The sequence below is a fragment of the Topomyia yanbarensis genome, chromosome 2, assembly GCF_030247195.1.
Source record: "Topomyia yanbarensis strain Yona2022 chromosome 2, ASM3024719v1, whole genome shotgun sequence".
NCBI classification, from domain to species: domain Eukaryota; kingdom Metazoa; phylum Arthropoda; class Insecta; order Diptera; family Culicidae; genus Topomyia; species Topomyia yanbarensis.
The window spans coordinates 50,078,910-50,093,607 of record NC_080671.1 but is presented as its reverse complement, the minus strand read 5'-3'; the positions used below and the strand labels follow the sequence as shown (position 1 = coordinate 50,093,607).

Sequence of the window (14,698 nt, the reverse complement as noted above, 5' to 3'; positions counted from 1 at the left end):
AACAACGTTGTACCGACTTCTATGAATTTGGCGAAAAGAATAAAAACTTGCTCCAACATGTGGTAGAAATTTGTTTTCTTGATGTGCGCGCTGCATTGTTATTCTGCGGCGACCCGTTTCAAGGACTTCTGGCGGCAGGTGGTCTACGGACGAGGGAACTGGTTCACTATCCCATTATGGTGCTTCGCTTCCGTGGCTTGTTTCGTCTTCGTCGCGGGCTCCGAGTAACTGTGGAACGTTTCCAGTGCCAAGGAGAAACCGGTTTTCCTATCGTCGGGGGAAAAAGGGTGGACACTTGGCGCGCATGCTCACCACCCGCCCAGAGCCGAACACGGAATGGAATGGCTCGTGAGGAGGCTTCCACACACAGCATTTCCAGCATCATTTTTTCGCAGGATTCAGTTATTCGCCGGATTCTGTGACGTTTGGATTTTTTAGGGTCGGAACATCGCTGTTGATCAACCGTGTGTTCCAATTCGAGGATTATTGAGTCGTTACGCAGCTGACCCTTGAAGGGTTTTTACTAGCCAGCTCGACATTTCGGCACTGACCTGGATTTCGCGGGAAAATTAATCTCCGGAGACTATTGCTTCACGGAGATAACGATCTGCCAACTGTCGTTGTTGTTCGTGTGCGATTGGCTGGCGAAGCGGAAGGTGTCAGAAAATCGGAAATAGCAGCAGTGGTTTTTCGCTGGGCAGTGGGTGGCCCTGACTACCGGTCACTGTGTACCACGGAACGGTGGAGTATGTCCACGTATGGAGTGATGTGCGGGCGCAATGTTGTTATTTTCCCCTGGTGATGGTTTCAAATTGGAAGATGAGATAAAATAAATATAATAAATTGTCAATTTGAAGATTCAGACAACACCGGAAGCAAACGGTAAGAATCGAGTGTGAGTGATTGCGCTCCGATTGAAAAGGAAAACGTCCCAAGTGAAAAGTAGGTAGGTCAGAATACTGGATGTGCTTTGGGAAAGATACGTTATTCAATTTTGGAGCTTTATAATAGCCGTGGGTTTCTGTCGGATTCGGCTTTCAGACTCAGTGAGCAGGAAAATGCAGTGAACGAATAGAAGCAAAAGGCACAATCTAGTTTTCGAGGATATTTTCCACTAGTGCAGCGAGGAGACCCGGTGTCTTGAAGAATTCTTTCCGGCAAATAGAAAGGTGCCGCTGACGACGGTCGCTAACAATACAGTCTACTGAAGCGGAATATCAATTCGGAAGTCGATTTGCAGCAAAAGAAAAAAAAACACCAAGTCGAATCAAAATGCAGTAAAAAGTTAAATTACAGTAGTCAGTTATATTCGGCTGGTGGGAGTAGTTCAATTGTTGGATTAATGCTTTATTAAGTGAGTGCTGTTTCATCGTAGTTGGCACAGCTGTTCTGATTGCTAGTGTCATTCTGCATTCTGATAGAAGTGGTTTTGCCTGTGGTTTCCTGGTTGAGGAAACGCGTCATTTTAGATTTTACGCTATGCCCCTGTTTGACACCAAGCTGTTTCAGATGTTTCAAGAGAAAATTGCAGTGTGGTGGAAAAATTCTACCGTTGACGAAAATTTGTGAGAAGAAGCAGCTTGTGCAAAATTGTGCTTACCCGCTATTAGCAGCAAGCGCAGTAGTGAAGCCGGAAAATTGCAGCCGAGCGATCATCGCTATCATCGTCATCAGCGCCACCAGTGGCAGTGTTTGTTGTGTGTTCAACCCAGTTCTACTGCGTTGAAAAGTGTGCTTCCGAAGAAGCTTAAACGTGCATCTCTGTGCGTGTGTCTGTGCATGTATGTTTGTGTGGGTGTGTGCAGAAACAGTGCACTTGTTTCGCCTTCAAGCAGGCCCTGTCGCTAACGACGGCAATACAGCACCCAAGCCGGAAGGGAAAACGTACGCTCGGCCGCCCATCAAACGGTGATCTGCATCCGAGAGCGAGAGAAAGAAGGCAGCGTGTTTGCAAAACCAACATCAGGCCGGAAGCTGCATCCTGTTAGCTTGGTGTGGAAAAGCTGAAAGCATCTGTCTGAATAGGTATGCACAGCATGTCGGTTGGGGTCCGGGGAGGGAGAATTCCTCGCGGTGGTTCAACAAATGATCAGTTATTCCTTTATTTGGTTGTCCGATGGCTATCGTGGTAGGAACGAAATGGGTAGGGGATGAGTTTATATTTGATTTTCGTAGGAATAATATAATTTTATAAAGGCAATTGAGAGCCAGTGGGAAAACATTAACAGGAACTCTGCTGTTGGTTTGAGTTATTATTTTCGATAATTGTTCCAATTGTTCAATCGTTTTGAACAAGGCCGTAGGAGCGCATTCTTTTAATTTTGTATTTGTATCAATTTTTCATGTTATTCGCACATAATATTACACAGCTTTAATTATATTTTAATTAAATGAATGATATGGAGATATTTATCTGACCAGAAGGAAATTTTTCAGTTTAGTCTATAGAAATCTAAAGTTCTTGTCAATACATCCTCATCTCGACATACAGCCTAAGTTTCAATATCACAATATTCTTTAAAACAAAAAGTTGCACTTGTACTACAATATAGTGCTTGAATCACAAATCATCTATAATTCTAATGTTACAGCTTGTGAAATATTCTGATCATGTTATTAACCAACGAAACTACATAAGACCACTTGCTTAAAAATTCCTATGACTTCTATAGAATGATTCTTCGCTGTTCGGCCACTTATGGAAGCTGTCCTTCAATGTCTGCTTTTTTCGAGCAGCCTAGATTTTTTCGCCGATGATCGTCATAATTTTGCTAGATTTTTGCTTTGCTGAGACTTTCGGCTGGTGGTTACTCGGTGAAGTTTTGCTAGGTTTTGTTTATTAAATTTCGATATATACAGACGAACCTGCCTAGAGGCCATGTGATATCCGGTCAAGAATGAAGTCTTTGGGTTCTTGCTCCCACATTGTAGGAGGTGTCTTAAACAGGAGTCACTAAGGCAAGGTGCAGTTCCGTGCCGAGGATTAGATGCCTGGTTTAATATAGGCTAGTCACGCACGGAGCATTTATCTCAGGTTGGATAAACGCAATGCTAAGTAACCGTATCCTTTGCTCATCATTGAGACAAGCAGAGATAAGGCCACCCTCTGGGTATCGTTCTGACAGCTTTGCTATGGAACCTAGTTGCCGGCGACTGATTGAGGAAACTCGATGAGCTCTGATTTCTAACCTACGGGTTTGCTAACGAATATTAAATATTAATTACTGGAGAGTGGAGTGGAGCTGTCGGACAGTGGTGTCAACTAGTTCAATTCTCAGTTAGTCTTAAATGGAGGCGAGTAAGGGTTTCAGCATGAAAAAAAACACTTTTTTGCGAATATTTTTTAGAAATTTGGGTGAAGTAAATTGCATCATTTCAATAACATTCTGTAATTTTTTATGCAAAAGTATTCACAAGCGACTCGGTGACGAAACTTTTTGTAGAACGTCTCTTGAAAAAACACGATTAGCGGTGTGACCTGCCATTTGAAGACTACTTAACCGATTTATTTCAAAATTTGCATCTACATTCTATGTAAAAAACCTAACCCCTACTATTCCACTGTCAAATTCGAAAGTGAGCTCAAGAATAAATTATCACGATAACGTGCATAGAAATTACGAAACTCGTAGCCAAGATCCTGAAATCATGAATACATATAAATCACACTACTCGTGTCTAAAATATCAAAAAACGTGACAAAGATTTTGGAATCATGAACATGAACCATTCCAATTGTGACCAGAATAGTACGATAACGTAAATATAAACCATGAAAATCGTGACTAAGATCCTGAAAACAATGAACATAAATCAAACTATTCTGCCAGATAATTTCGATACGGAAATCGTGAATAAAATATCACGATAACTTGAATATAACTTACGAAAACGTGACCAAGGTCTCGAAATAATGAACGATAATCTCGTTATGATGCTAGTAAAATTCTGTTAGTGAACTCATGCGTAAAATAGCACGTTAACGTGATGAGAAACTATGAAATCGTGATAAAGTTCCTGAAATCATGAATATCGTTTAACTGTCGGTTCGTTTTATGCAAAGCAAAAAATTTTTACTAACCAAAATCAAATATGTTCAGGGAACAACCACAAAAGCCAACATTGGAATGTAACGCCATGTATATTTTTAGCGTGAATTAGTTTTTTGAAAACGTAAATATTTTCATGTTTGTGTTTCTTAACTATAATTTCCGGAACATGGTCACGATTTACGGAAATAGTTCACAAAATCATGATTTTTTAAAGAACTGATTCTTTTCCGTATGTGCTAAATCGCTAAAGCACTGCCATGTTTGATACATTTAGACCATTCACAGATGAGTAAATTAATTCAAAACCTGATCAAAAGTCAAAAATTTAAAATTAAGTTTTCAGGTGTTTTATTGTGTAGTGTGATGATTTCCGCACCGTTTGACAGATTATTGGTTTTTAATTGTTGTGTTTACTCATGTTACAACAGGTGACATTCGACAATGTTAGCTTCTTTTTGCGATGCATTTTATCCTCAAATATTGTGAGTTTAAGTTAAAGGTTCAGGAGAGTCTAAGGTAATTTTTATTCAAAACATCCATTTTAGTGGAAAAAGAAGACTTGTAGAATCATATTATGTATTTATAATTCAAATAAATTACCATAATATTTACTGAGCATCATAGGCACATATGTATTAAATAAAGGAATGAAAATTCACCATTCATGTTCACTTAAAATTGAAAAGTTGATTTTCCGATAGTTTCCGGTTTAATGAAGTATACTATATAAAAGCAGACATGATGCACGCGCGCTATAATTTTTTGCGCGCGATATTTTTACTCTCATGATCACAAGAATGGCCCAGCGCATGCTATGTGCTTTTTCTTTTCTCATGAGAATACGCATCGCATATGCACTAGGGTGGGACAAAAATTAGATTCCAGCTCCGAGCAACTTTTTAGGTACCATTTGGGTCCTAGAACAACTGTGCAAATTCTTAGCTCGATCGGTGAAACTATATTTTCGCGCCCACTGTTTAAAGTTTACATAGGATTTTGTATGGGAAAATTAACTTTTACAAAATAATTCCTCCAGGAGTCGCCCATTACTTCCTAAAAATAAATCGTTAAATGACTTTTAAAGGAAATTTAACAAAGAAACAAAGTCTCGAAAACCACAAAACGATCTGACGCTTGAGAAAAAAGTTATTAAGCAGAAACTGATTGATGCTCTGACGATTGATAAAATATTCATTTTTTCTAGCACCACTGCTGTTGGTTGTCCAATTATAAGCAATTTTGTTTTAATCCACCCTTAATGTGTCTAAATCGTTTATCTACACTATTTGGCCACATCGCAAGGTTTGGAGGGATAAATTGAGGCTTCTTTTGTACATAAGAAGAGAAAGTTGAAACTTTTTGTATATAATTAGACTGTCAGAAGCAGTGATGCTATGAAAAGTGAAATTTTCATCAATCTTCAAAACATCAATCGGTTTTTGTTTAATAACTTTTTCCACAAGCATCAAATCGTTTTGCAGTCTTCTAGACTTTGTTTCCTGGACAAATTTCTTATAAAAATCAGACATCTATTTATTTTTAAGAGGTAAGGGGCAACTCTTGGAAGAATTAATTTGCAGAAGACAATTTCCCCATACGAAATCCCATGTAAACTTTAAACCGCGGGCGCAAAAATATAGTTTCACCGATCGAGCTGAAAATTTGTAGAGTTCTTCTGGGAGCTAAATGGGACTCAAAAAGTTACTCGGAGCCAAATTTTATTTTTTTCATATAACCATGTCCCACTCTAATATGCACCCTCGCAAAATAATCTGATGTGTCGCATTTTTCACGTTCTCATCGCATTAGGCCAAGCGGGAGTTTCATGTATTCCCATCGCATCTCTAGCGCGGCGCGCTCGTCTCATGCGATTTGGATGTGAAATGGAGATGAACACCAGCTTTGTACTGGTGTGGTTTAACAAATTAATTTCCCTAACGTGTCTTCAATTTGAAAATTTCAATATCTGCACAATGTTCGGGTTGGCCCCTGGTTATTTTTCTGGCGATGCTAGAAAACCACACGTCGTTTCGCTTACATGGCACCCGGTTTGTTTTGGATTTTCATTCATTGGTACACGAACCTCGTTTAGTTCGGAAAGTGGAGTTGTCAAAAGAAAATCGTTGTAAATTGATGGTCAATTTTTATGCGCAACATACGGAAAAATCTAAAGGTGACATTTTTACATTTCTTTAAAAATCTCTAAAGGTTGAAACAGTGGATCGGTCAGCAAGTTCTCTTGTGACCTTGGAAAAAATATCATGTTAATCCAAAGATGATAAAAATTTACTTGCTAGGGATGGGCATACTACGGAAATCTAAAAAAACTTCTATGCTAAAAAGAGTAATGTTCATCGTTCACATCCAGATTTCGGGTTCGTAAAATATTTTTGTGAGCCCCCGGTAAGGTAAGGTTGACGGTATTGGAACAAAACTTTTTATATTCTGTTGCATTTTTTCAAATAATGATTTTTTACAAACTGGCGAACAATTTTGTGAAAAGTTTTATTTTATTTATTTATTTATTGAAAGGCTTTAACCCAATGATCATTCGCCTTTGAAATTTCGATAATAACATAACATTATAATTTTAATATTGTTCATGGTTCGTAGCACAAGTGACATCTTTACAGCTGGTCGAGTAATCCCGCGTCCTTCAGAAAGGCCAGTAACACTTCTTCTCGGGCGGTGTCGTTTGCAAGGATCTCTCTAATGGAGAGCGGTAGGTCGGCTAACTCTGGACAGTTCACTAGAAAGTGTTCCACAGTGCTTCGGGTACTACATGTAACGCATGTTGGTGGGGGAACACGCGATACGGCGTGAGCATGAGAGACCTTCGTATGCCCTAATCTGAGCCGCGACAGTACTCGTTGTTCCCTCCTATCAGTCCGGTCTGTCCAGCGGTCGAGTGAGCCTTTGATTCGCTGTAGGTGTCCAGTGCTGCCACGCTAGTGGCGTACGAAGGCTTCGTTAATCCCTGACTTCAGCTGGCCCAAAATATCTGTCGGTCGGGACGAGTCGAGTGAGACGTCGGCTAGTGTGTCTTCTCCTGGCCGCCAGATGATCAGCCTTTTCATTACCGTCGATGCTGCAGTGATCGGGGACCCAACAAATTGTGGTGAGTGGGTCATACTCGGCCTCGATGGCCTGGATGAAGGGGTGGCGGGATTTCCCCGACTCGAGGGCGGATATGACCGCCAGAGAGTCAGACAGTACAACGACGGGTCTATCTTCCGGTTTCTGTACCAAGGCAAGCGCGATGGCCGACGCTTCGGCAGAAAACACCGAGCATGGCGCTGGTAGGCGAAAGAAGAGTCCTTCCCCTATTCCGCTCACTCCTATTCCAACCTCATCACCGCTCTTGGAACCATCGGTGAATAACGAAGGGGTAGGGTCCCGGCCTCCACGCAGGCCGCATCAGCAGGCGTGCTGGGGAGCAAGCCAGAAGCAGCGCGGATTGGCCCGTGATATAGAGGGCTTAAAATGTTGATAAAGCCTGCCATATTACAGGACGTCAGCTCCACACCGTAAAATATCTTGCTGTGGATGAGTGCCTGGGTGTCCTTCCCGTCGCGACCAGCACGATGTCATCAGCGTACACGAACACGTAGATCCCCGCCGGTAGGTTGGCGAATAAGGAGTTCATGGATACCAGGAACAGTGTGACGGCGAGGACTGATCCCTGGGGAACCCCGTTGTCCTCCGGAAAGGTGTCGGATTGGGCACCTCCGATTCCCACCCGAAAAGTGCGGTTAGATAGGTAGTCGCTCAAGAAGTGGCCCATGTTTCCAGTGATTCTCCAGTTGGCAGTACTCCGTGATGCCACACGGCATTGCAAGCCTTCGCCACGTCGAGTATGGCGATATCGGCGTGCAGGCCATCAGTTACGGATTGACGCACCACCTCTCCAAAACTGGCGAGATAGGCACCTGTTCCTGCTCCACGTCGGAACGCAAACTGCCGTTGATACAGGAGTTTAGGCTCCTCCAGTAGGTCCATCAGCAGTCTGTTAACCATTCGCTCCATCGTCTTAGCAAGGCAGGGGAGCAGGCTGATTGGGCGGAAGTCATCCGACGTTATGTTCCCCTGGCATCGCTTTGGGACAGGAATTACTAGAGCTTCCTTCCATGAGGCGGGCATCGGTTCACCATTCCAAATGCGGTTAATGCTGTCTAATATCGCCCGCTTGGCTACCGGCGGGGAATGTTGCAGTAGGGGATAGCCAACATTGTCCAGTCCGGCAGACTTACCTTGTACCGATTCCAATGCTGCACGCAGTTCACTTCCGGTGAAAGGCCGGTTGTACACTTGCCCTGAATCGGGTTCGAAGAGGACGAGGCTACTCTCAGCCCTTGCGTAGGAACGCAGGTGGGAGAGCGGCGTCTGCAGACAAGGAGGCGAAGTGCCTGCCTTGCTCGTTACCGATAGTCGTGGGATCGAGCGTCGTGCACCCGTTAACGGTAATTGCGTAGCCACTGTGTCGCCGCTTTCCGGGATTTTGGGATTTTCGCCCTCATTACACACTCCCGCATGACAAAATGAGTTAGCAAGCACGAAATTGGAATGGAAATAAACACCGAAAAAAGTTGGAAAAAGTGAATCCATTGATGGCTAGGAACCAGTGGACCGATTGTCTGATCGGGCAAGGTGGAGACACAAATAACTCGGATAAAATTGACAATACATTGCTTCATGACATCACGAAGGGTTCCTACATTTCACTACATGTAGGACGTACTGTGACTCGAGCCTCTAAACAGGACACTGCGCTGCGAAATGCTTAAATTCAAGTTCTGACGTTCTTAAATTTAACTGTTCTTGCTTAACGATAATTCACCATGAAATTTGCTTTTTTTCTAGCTACATCTTTGTGGTACAATTCAGACAATATAATTGTTATTAATTGTTTACACAATTGTATTTTATATACTAGATATATAATGTCATGTAAGAAAGGTCACTCCCCCCGCATTCCACAAAGATAATGTTTTGTAAGAATGTTCCTTTAAGGTTGGACAGAAAATGGGCAGGAATCGAAAACAAAAAAGCAGTTTTTTTCCACACCTTGTGTAAGATTTTTTTTTTTACCCTTTTTTTTGTTAACCATTTATGTTAACGACCTATTGAGTCAATTTGTCAACAGTTTTTTCGGCATTTAATTAGCAAGGGACTGGAAGGTCGGTTCCGACAGCATGAAGTAACAAGTTACTTTACGCTTGTTCGGACATGCCGTAGACTCAGGTGATTCGCATTTCTAATGCCAAAAAACCCTGACCCCTACGGTAGCAGACAAAAGGTTAAGTCGCCGGTGAGCTCTAAGCTTGCATATATGATCCTTCCATGCTTTTCTAAACTTTCTCCTTTCAACACCTTGCTCTCTCTTGAGTACTATGGCTCTAAATATTGAAAAATATACTTCACCTTCCAGTCCCTTGCTAATTAAATGCCGAAAAAACTTGTGTAAGATCTTCATAAAAATCAATCAGCTTATGTAGAATGTTGTTGCAGCATACTGCTGATTAATTTTTATGAAGATCTACCACACGGTATGGAAGAAAACTGCTTTTTTCGTTTTCGGTTTTGCCCATTCTCTATTCAACCTTTAATAATTGGTGTACGGCCCCTAAAATACGCCTAGCAAAAGAAATGTGTATTCTGCCATGAGTGCATAGAAACAAATCATCGCAGAACACTGGTACAAATCTTAGGAGACAAGCACGAGCGCGTCGCGATGTACCGTCTCATGCGCTGTCTCATGAGGCAAATTCGCTCGAACCGCGCTCTAGGTCCAATGCGATGCGAAAAGTATAACTGTACGTACATTAAATTTCTATGCGCTTGCTATATGGTCGCGCTCAAAAAAATTCTCAACTTTTGTGATACCTCTCCTGCTCTTGGAAAAAATATGCAGCACAAAACTGTTTGCTGCGATCTCTCTGTCGCATTTGCGGACGCATGAGTAGTTGGGAAGACTGTATAAAAGACTTCATCTTCCTTGTTATAAACCATTTTGAAAATATAAGACAATTTTTATCAAACTGAATATTATTCACAACATAGCGGAACTGTTAGCATAGTTACTGGAAATAATTTTTGTATATTGATGGTTTAATGTTCAGATAGGTGTGTTACGAATGATTTTACGATAGAGATGACATATTAAGGGCCATTAATCCTTTCCGACCGGCAGGACCAAAGATCATAGACATTCGCAAATGATTTCAAGTAGGAAAGGGGGGCAATCAGTTTTAAGAAGGAATATTTCCTTAACATGCAAAAACGGTTACAAGTTTTAATTCTTGGACCAAATCGGCACTTTAGAAAATAGGCAAACCTTCTCAATTTTTTCAAAAATTTTGAGCGAATACAGTAGGTGTCGCCAAAATCGAAATTCCATTTATGAACTAACTTTCACTTCTCAAAAGAGCTAACACCGACAACGGGCTTCTGGGAATGCTGCTACCTCAATGTTTGATAAAAAAAGTCACAAAAATTCCATTTGCAGTGCTAGAAATCCGCAAATTAACATAAGAACATGTCGAAAACTTATTCCTTCGCAGCCTTGCTATTTTTCTAGAAGCTAATCTATAGTGACGAAACGTCCCGGATTGAGCGTGACAATCCCGGATTTCAAGATCTTGTTCCCAATGGTAAAATATTCCGGAAAGTTTCCCGTATTTACCAAAATGCTGATTTTTATTCCAAAATAATCATATTGCACAAAACACTCATAGAGTTTTTGATACGTGCTGCTTAATCTGCGAACTACGTGGGAAATGTGCAAATTGAGTCAATTAATTTGGATTGTCACGGTGTCCTTTTCGACTACTAATATGAGCCAGTTCATGAATCCTTGCGAAAAGTTCCGTATAGATTCCATTTCAGAACCATCCATATAAATTTATTTGTCCATGTACATTGTATTTAAATATATAAATTCAACAATGAGAAAAGAAAAATATCACTTCAGGGTGGATTTTCCAGAACCCTCAAGTACACCTTTTATAAAGTTCTAAGCGTTTTGTTAAACAAAAATCTTCAAAACAGTTTTGATCAGGTTAGATGTATTGAATGATCCACTGTGCGATGAGACGGATCTCTAATATGGATCAAAATTTCTTAAATGGGTCACTCAAATTAATTGAAATTTGAATTCCGATTGAATATCTGATCTTTCGGTAGTTTTTTTCATTTCAAAATCAAAATCAGATGGGACTTGCAAAACAATTTTTTTGGTCGTAATATTGATATTTTAAGTTAAGCCCGTTTATTTTTAAAACATTGCTGTTACGGGCGACCTAATTGACGTGGTCGACACTCATTCAGCCTATAACTTTGAATTCAAAGCGATGACATATTTTTTACATCAATCGATTACAATTAATGTAGACTGCAATTTATGAAAGCATTTTTTTTTGAGATTCGTTGAAAATTTAAAAAAAAAAATCTTGGAAATGCGATGAAATTGAGAATTTTTACTTATTCAGCCAACTCAACACAATGACAAATCTGTAACCTCAAGAAACTTTCTTCCATAAGTATGTCAATAGATGTCAGTCTTCATTGACAGATGGGCGAACATTGCTAGTTTAGAATTCGATCGCTAAAGTATATTTTTTTAATACTTTCAATGTGGCAAAATACAAGAACTATTCATAATTGCTCATTTTCATTTTTGTTTGTTAATACTGTTATCAAAATTTTTAGGTTCTCGCTCTTAATGCTATCCACGAAACAATTGTACTACAAGCCTTTCTCCGAACGACGCAGAGTATCCAAATTTTGTTGAAATATATACTGTATAACGTGTAATGTTCATGTTCTGTAAAATTGGTGGAATCTTCTGTTCATAGATTGGTAAATTGGTGGTGAGATTTCTTTCTTTAAATTAACATAACCAGAAAATTTAGCCAAGCAAACGTATGGAAATTCAGCTCGCACATGACAAGAATTCGAAATTATCCCATCGTAAACTAAGAAACAAAGCCGCGGTTTCGAGAGTGCCTGATATTTACCGGCGGAAATAAATGTAATATCGCTGAAAAATATAACAACTCTACAATTAGAAATTAGCCAGGAGTTTTTGGTCTGGCAAGCAATCTGCAGTTGCGGCAAACGAAGTCAGATTTAAGTCACAACTGATGGATTGTGAACCAAGGCAGGTAACTTACCACTGAGAGTGCCTTTAAAAACTTCGACTGTTTATTTTGGACAAGACTGGGGTTCTTCGGTGTTTTGGCTTGATTTGACATTGTACCGTTATGCAAAATCAGGTCTAGAATTGTGTAGAATCATCAAGATAAATTTGGTGCCCCCACACTATAATACGCCAAACTGCCTGGAACTTTAGTAAATCGAAAGATAGTGGGCAATTGTAAAGCAGCAGCTTAAAAATCCGATGTTGCTAAATGAAATGAAAATGTAATGAGAGTAGAAGTGTGTCGCTGTGATTCATAATTTTTGTTTGCGTTTGACATCAATCCAATTTAATCAAAACTCAAATCAACAGCTCAAAAATGTCCTACTTGTAATCTAAATATTATTGCAGGGATGCTCATCAAAATAGTTTTGTAAACAAATAATGATTGAGCCGCTCTTTTCTTATGAACTTTTTTTTGATGCGCAAATTTTTTGTGGGAATTCTCTACTAATAAGCCTGCTCTACAATTTAAGATCATCTTGGTTAGTCAGTTCGTTTCATTGACACGACCACCAACAGGGCATGCATTCTGAACATACATTCACTTCATAATATCGAGTTGGTTAGTTGTGAACTAGTTTATGTAATTATTGTTAGCATAGTTGTTCATACTTGAAGATGCCCCAAGTAGATGACCAATATCGGCTAAACATCCTCAAGTACAGGAAGAGTTAGACGAAGCAATATTTGAACAGACTTTTAACCCTTAAATGCGCAATGTTGTTTTAAAACAACATTGCGAAAACCATCTCAAAATTATCATAGTAATGTATCAAAGCTGCGAGACAATTTTCAGAAAGTTTTAGAAAAATTGGTTTGCGCCTTTAAGGGTTAAAGCTATATAGCACTTTCTTCAGTCCACAACACACGCACGCAAACATACATTTGGAAAATTTTCTTCCAGCAGTCCCTTCGTCCGTCCCGCTTGTAATGGTTCGATTTCAGCCAACTGTTGTTGAACTGCTACAAAGTTTTTCCCATGGTTCACCCTCTGCTGCCAATTGCATAGTTATAGTAAAGTGCAAACTCTCGAGCCCTAAAGCGTCCAACTCAAGTCAGTTCTTTCTTGCCGCGTTGCTTGCTCCATTCAAGTGGGAAACTTTCTGACCCGTAGCTGACATGGAAGCTGGAATGTAGTCAAGATGTGTACCGGCTAGAATCGTAATAATCCCAAAGGGGAACTTTTCTTTGCCGATGCAGGCGGCAGCATCGGCAGCAGCACCCCGCTTAAAGGCAGACGATTTCTGCAACGAGTGCCACTCTTCAGGTTCTTATGCAGTAGTTCGTAGCACGTGTTTAAAAAGAGGGCTGCGTTGTCCAGTCCAGTTGAATGTTTGCCCTACATTATAGTATTAGCTAATTTAAAAAAAAAGCTGAACTGGAGTCAAAAGAAAATCGATCAACTTACGAATTATATTATGCAGTTTATCTAGGCTAGCTCTGAGAAGTGGGGCATATTCATGTGGTTTACTTTATCTGTAGCGTTGTCCGTGTTACACGATAAATGCTACATGGTTATATGTTTTATCAGCGTGCAATCAATTTTAAATAACTACCAGCCACGCGGGGGATGAACCCATAAATAATTACTTCGCGACTTGTTGTAAGCGTGTTTGTGTCGTTAGTGTGGTAATCAGGTTCGATTTATAAAAATTTACTAGTTGCTGAAATTGAGATTGGTTGGTAGAAAAAATGAACGCATATTATACATATAATATTATGTTTTCCCAATTCAGTTGAACCTTTTGTCATTTTCACCCTTACGGGAAACACCAACCCTTCTATTCCATTATTCAACGGCAATAATATTCACTTTAATGCTAATCTTGGGACCGATTCCGCAGTCAGGAAAAACTGGCGTCTATCAATTTTGAATTTAATCCACTTAAAATGGCCACAACACTGCGGTGTTCCTGTTGAGTGGGATTTCCGGCGGGTTAGCGCTAAACGAAGCGTCCATTTTTGGCTCTTGCTTTTATAATAGTAGTAGTTGTAGTAGTAGTAGAACTTGTTGTTGCGGCAGCGGCAGAAGCAGTAGTGGTTGTCGCAAAGCCGAAGCTCAAGCCAAACGTAATTGAATGGCCTTACTCAATTATACGGTAACATGTTGAACATAGCTTGGCACCAGAGCCCAGTTTTGCCGAATTGCTGCCATGGCAGTGCTGATGATGCAGTGACCAGCCGGAATTTCCGACGGTTCCGAGCGAGCGTCACCAGCGCAATCACATCGATATCATGTTGCGAGCCGCAACAGATGGCTTGGTGAACCGTGATGCGTGTTTCGTGCCCGGTTTTACTCCGTTCTGCGGGTTCGGTAATGGTAATGGCCGATGCCTGGATGATGGACGAACGGAAAATGATGTACTGTTATATGTTTTGAACATCAGGGTGTAATCGTGTTGATGATAATGATTATTTAAGATACGTTGGCAATTGTTCAATTTTA

The 14,698-nt window shown here is 40.5% G+C and overlaps 1 protein-coding gene across 1 annotated transcript in view; it reads left to right on the top strand.

Annotated features, from left to right (window-relative positions):
* Positions 1-419: 419 nt before the first annotated feature.
* The window catches only part of LOC131684571 (neural-cadherin-like), a 1,488,321-nt gene continuing 1,474,042 nt past the window's right edge, over positions 420-14,698 (top strand). Inside the window, exon 1 of the mRNA XM_058967571.1 lies at positions 420-2,025. The gene's annotated coding sequence lies outside the window, so the exon portion shown is untranslated. The remainder of the gene's footprint in view (positions 2,026-14,698) is intronic.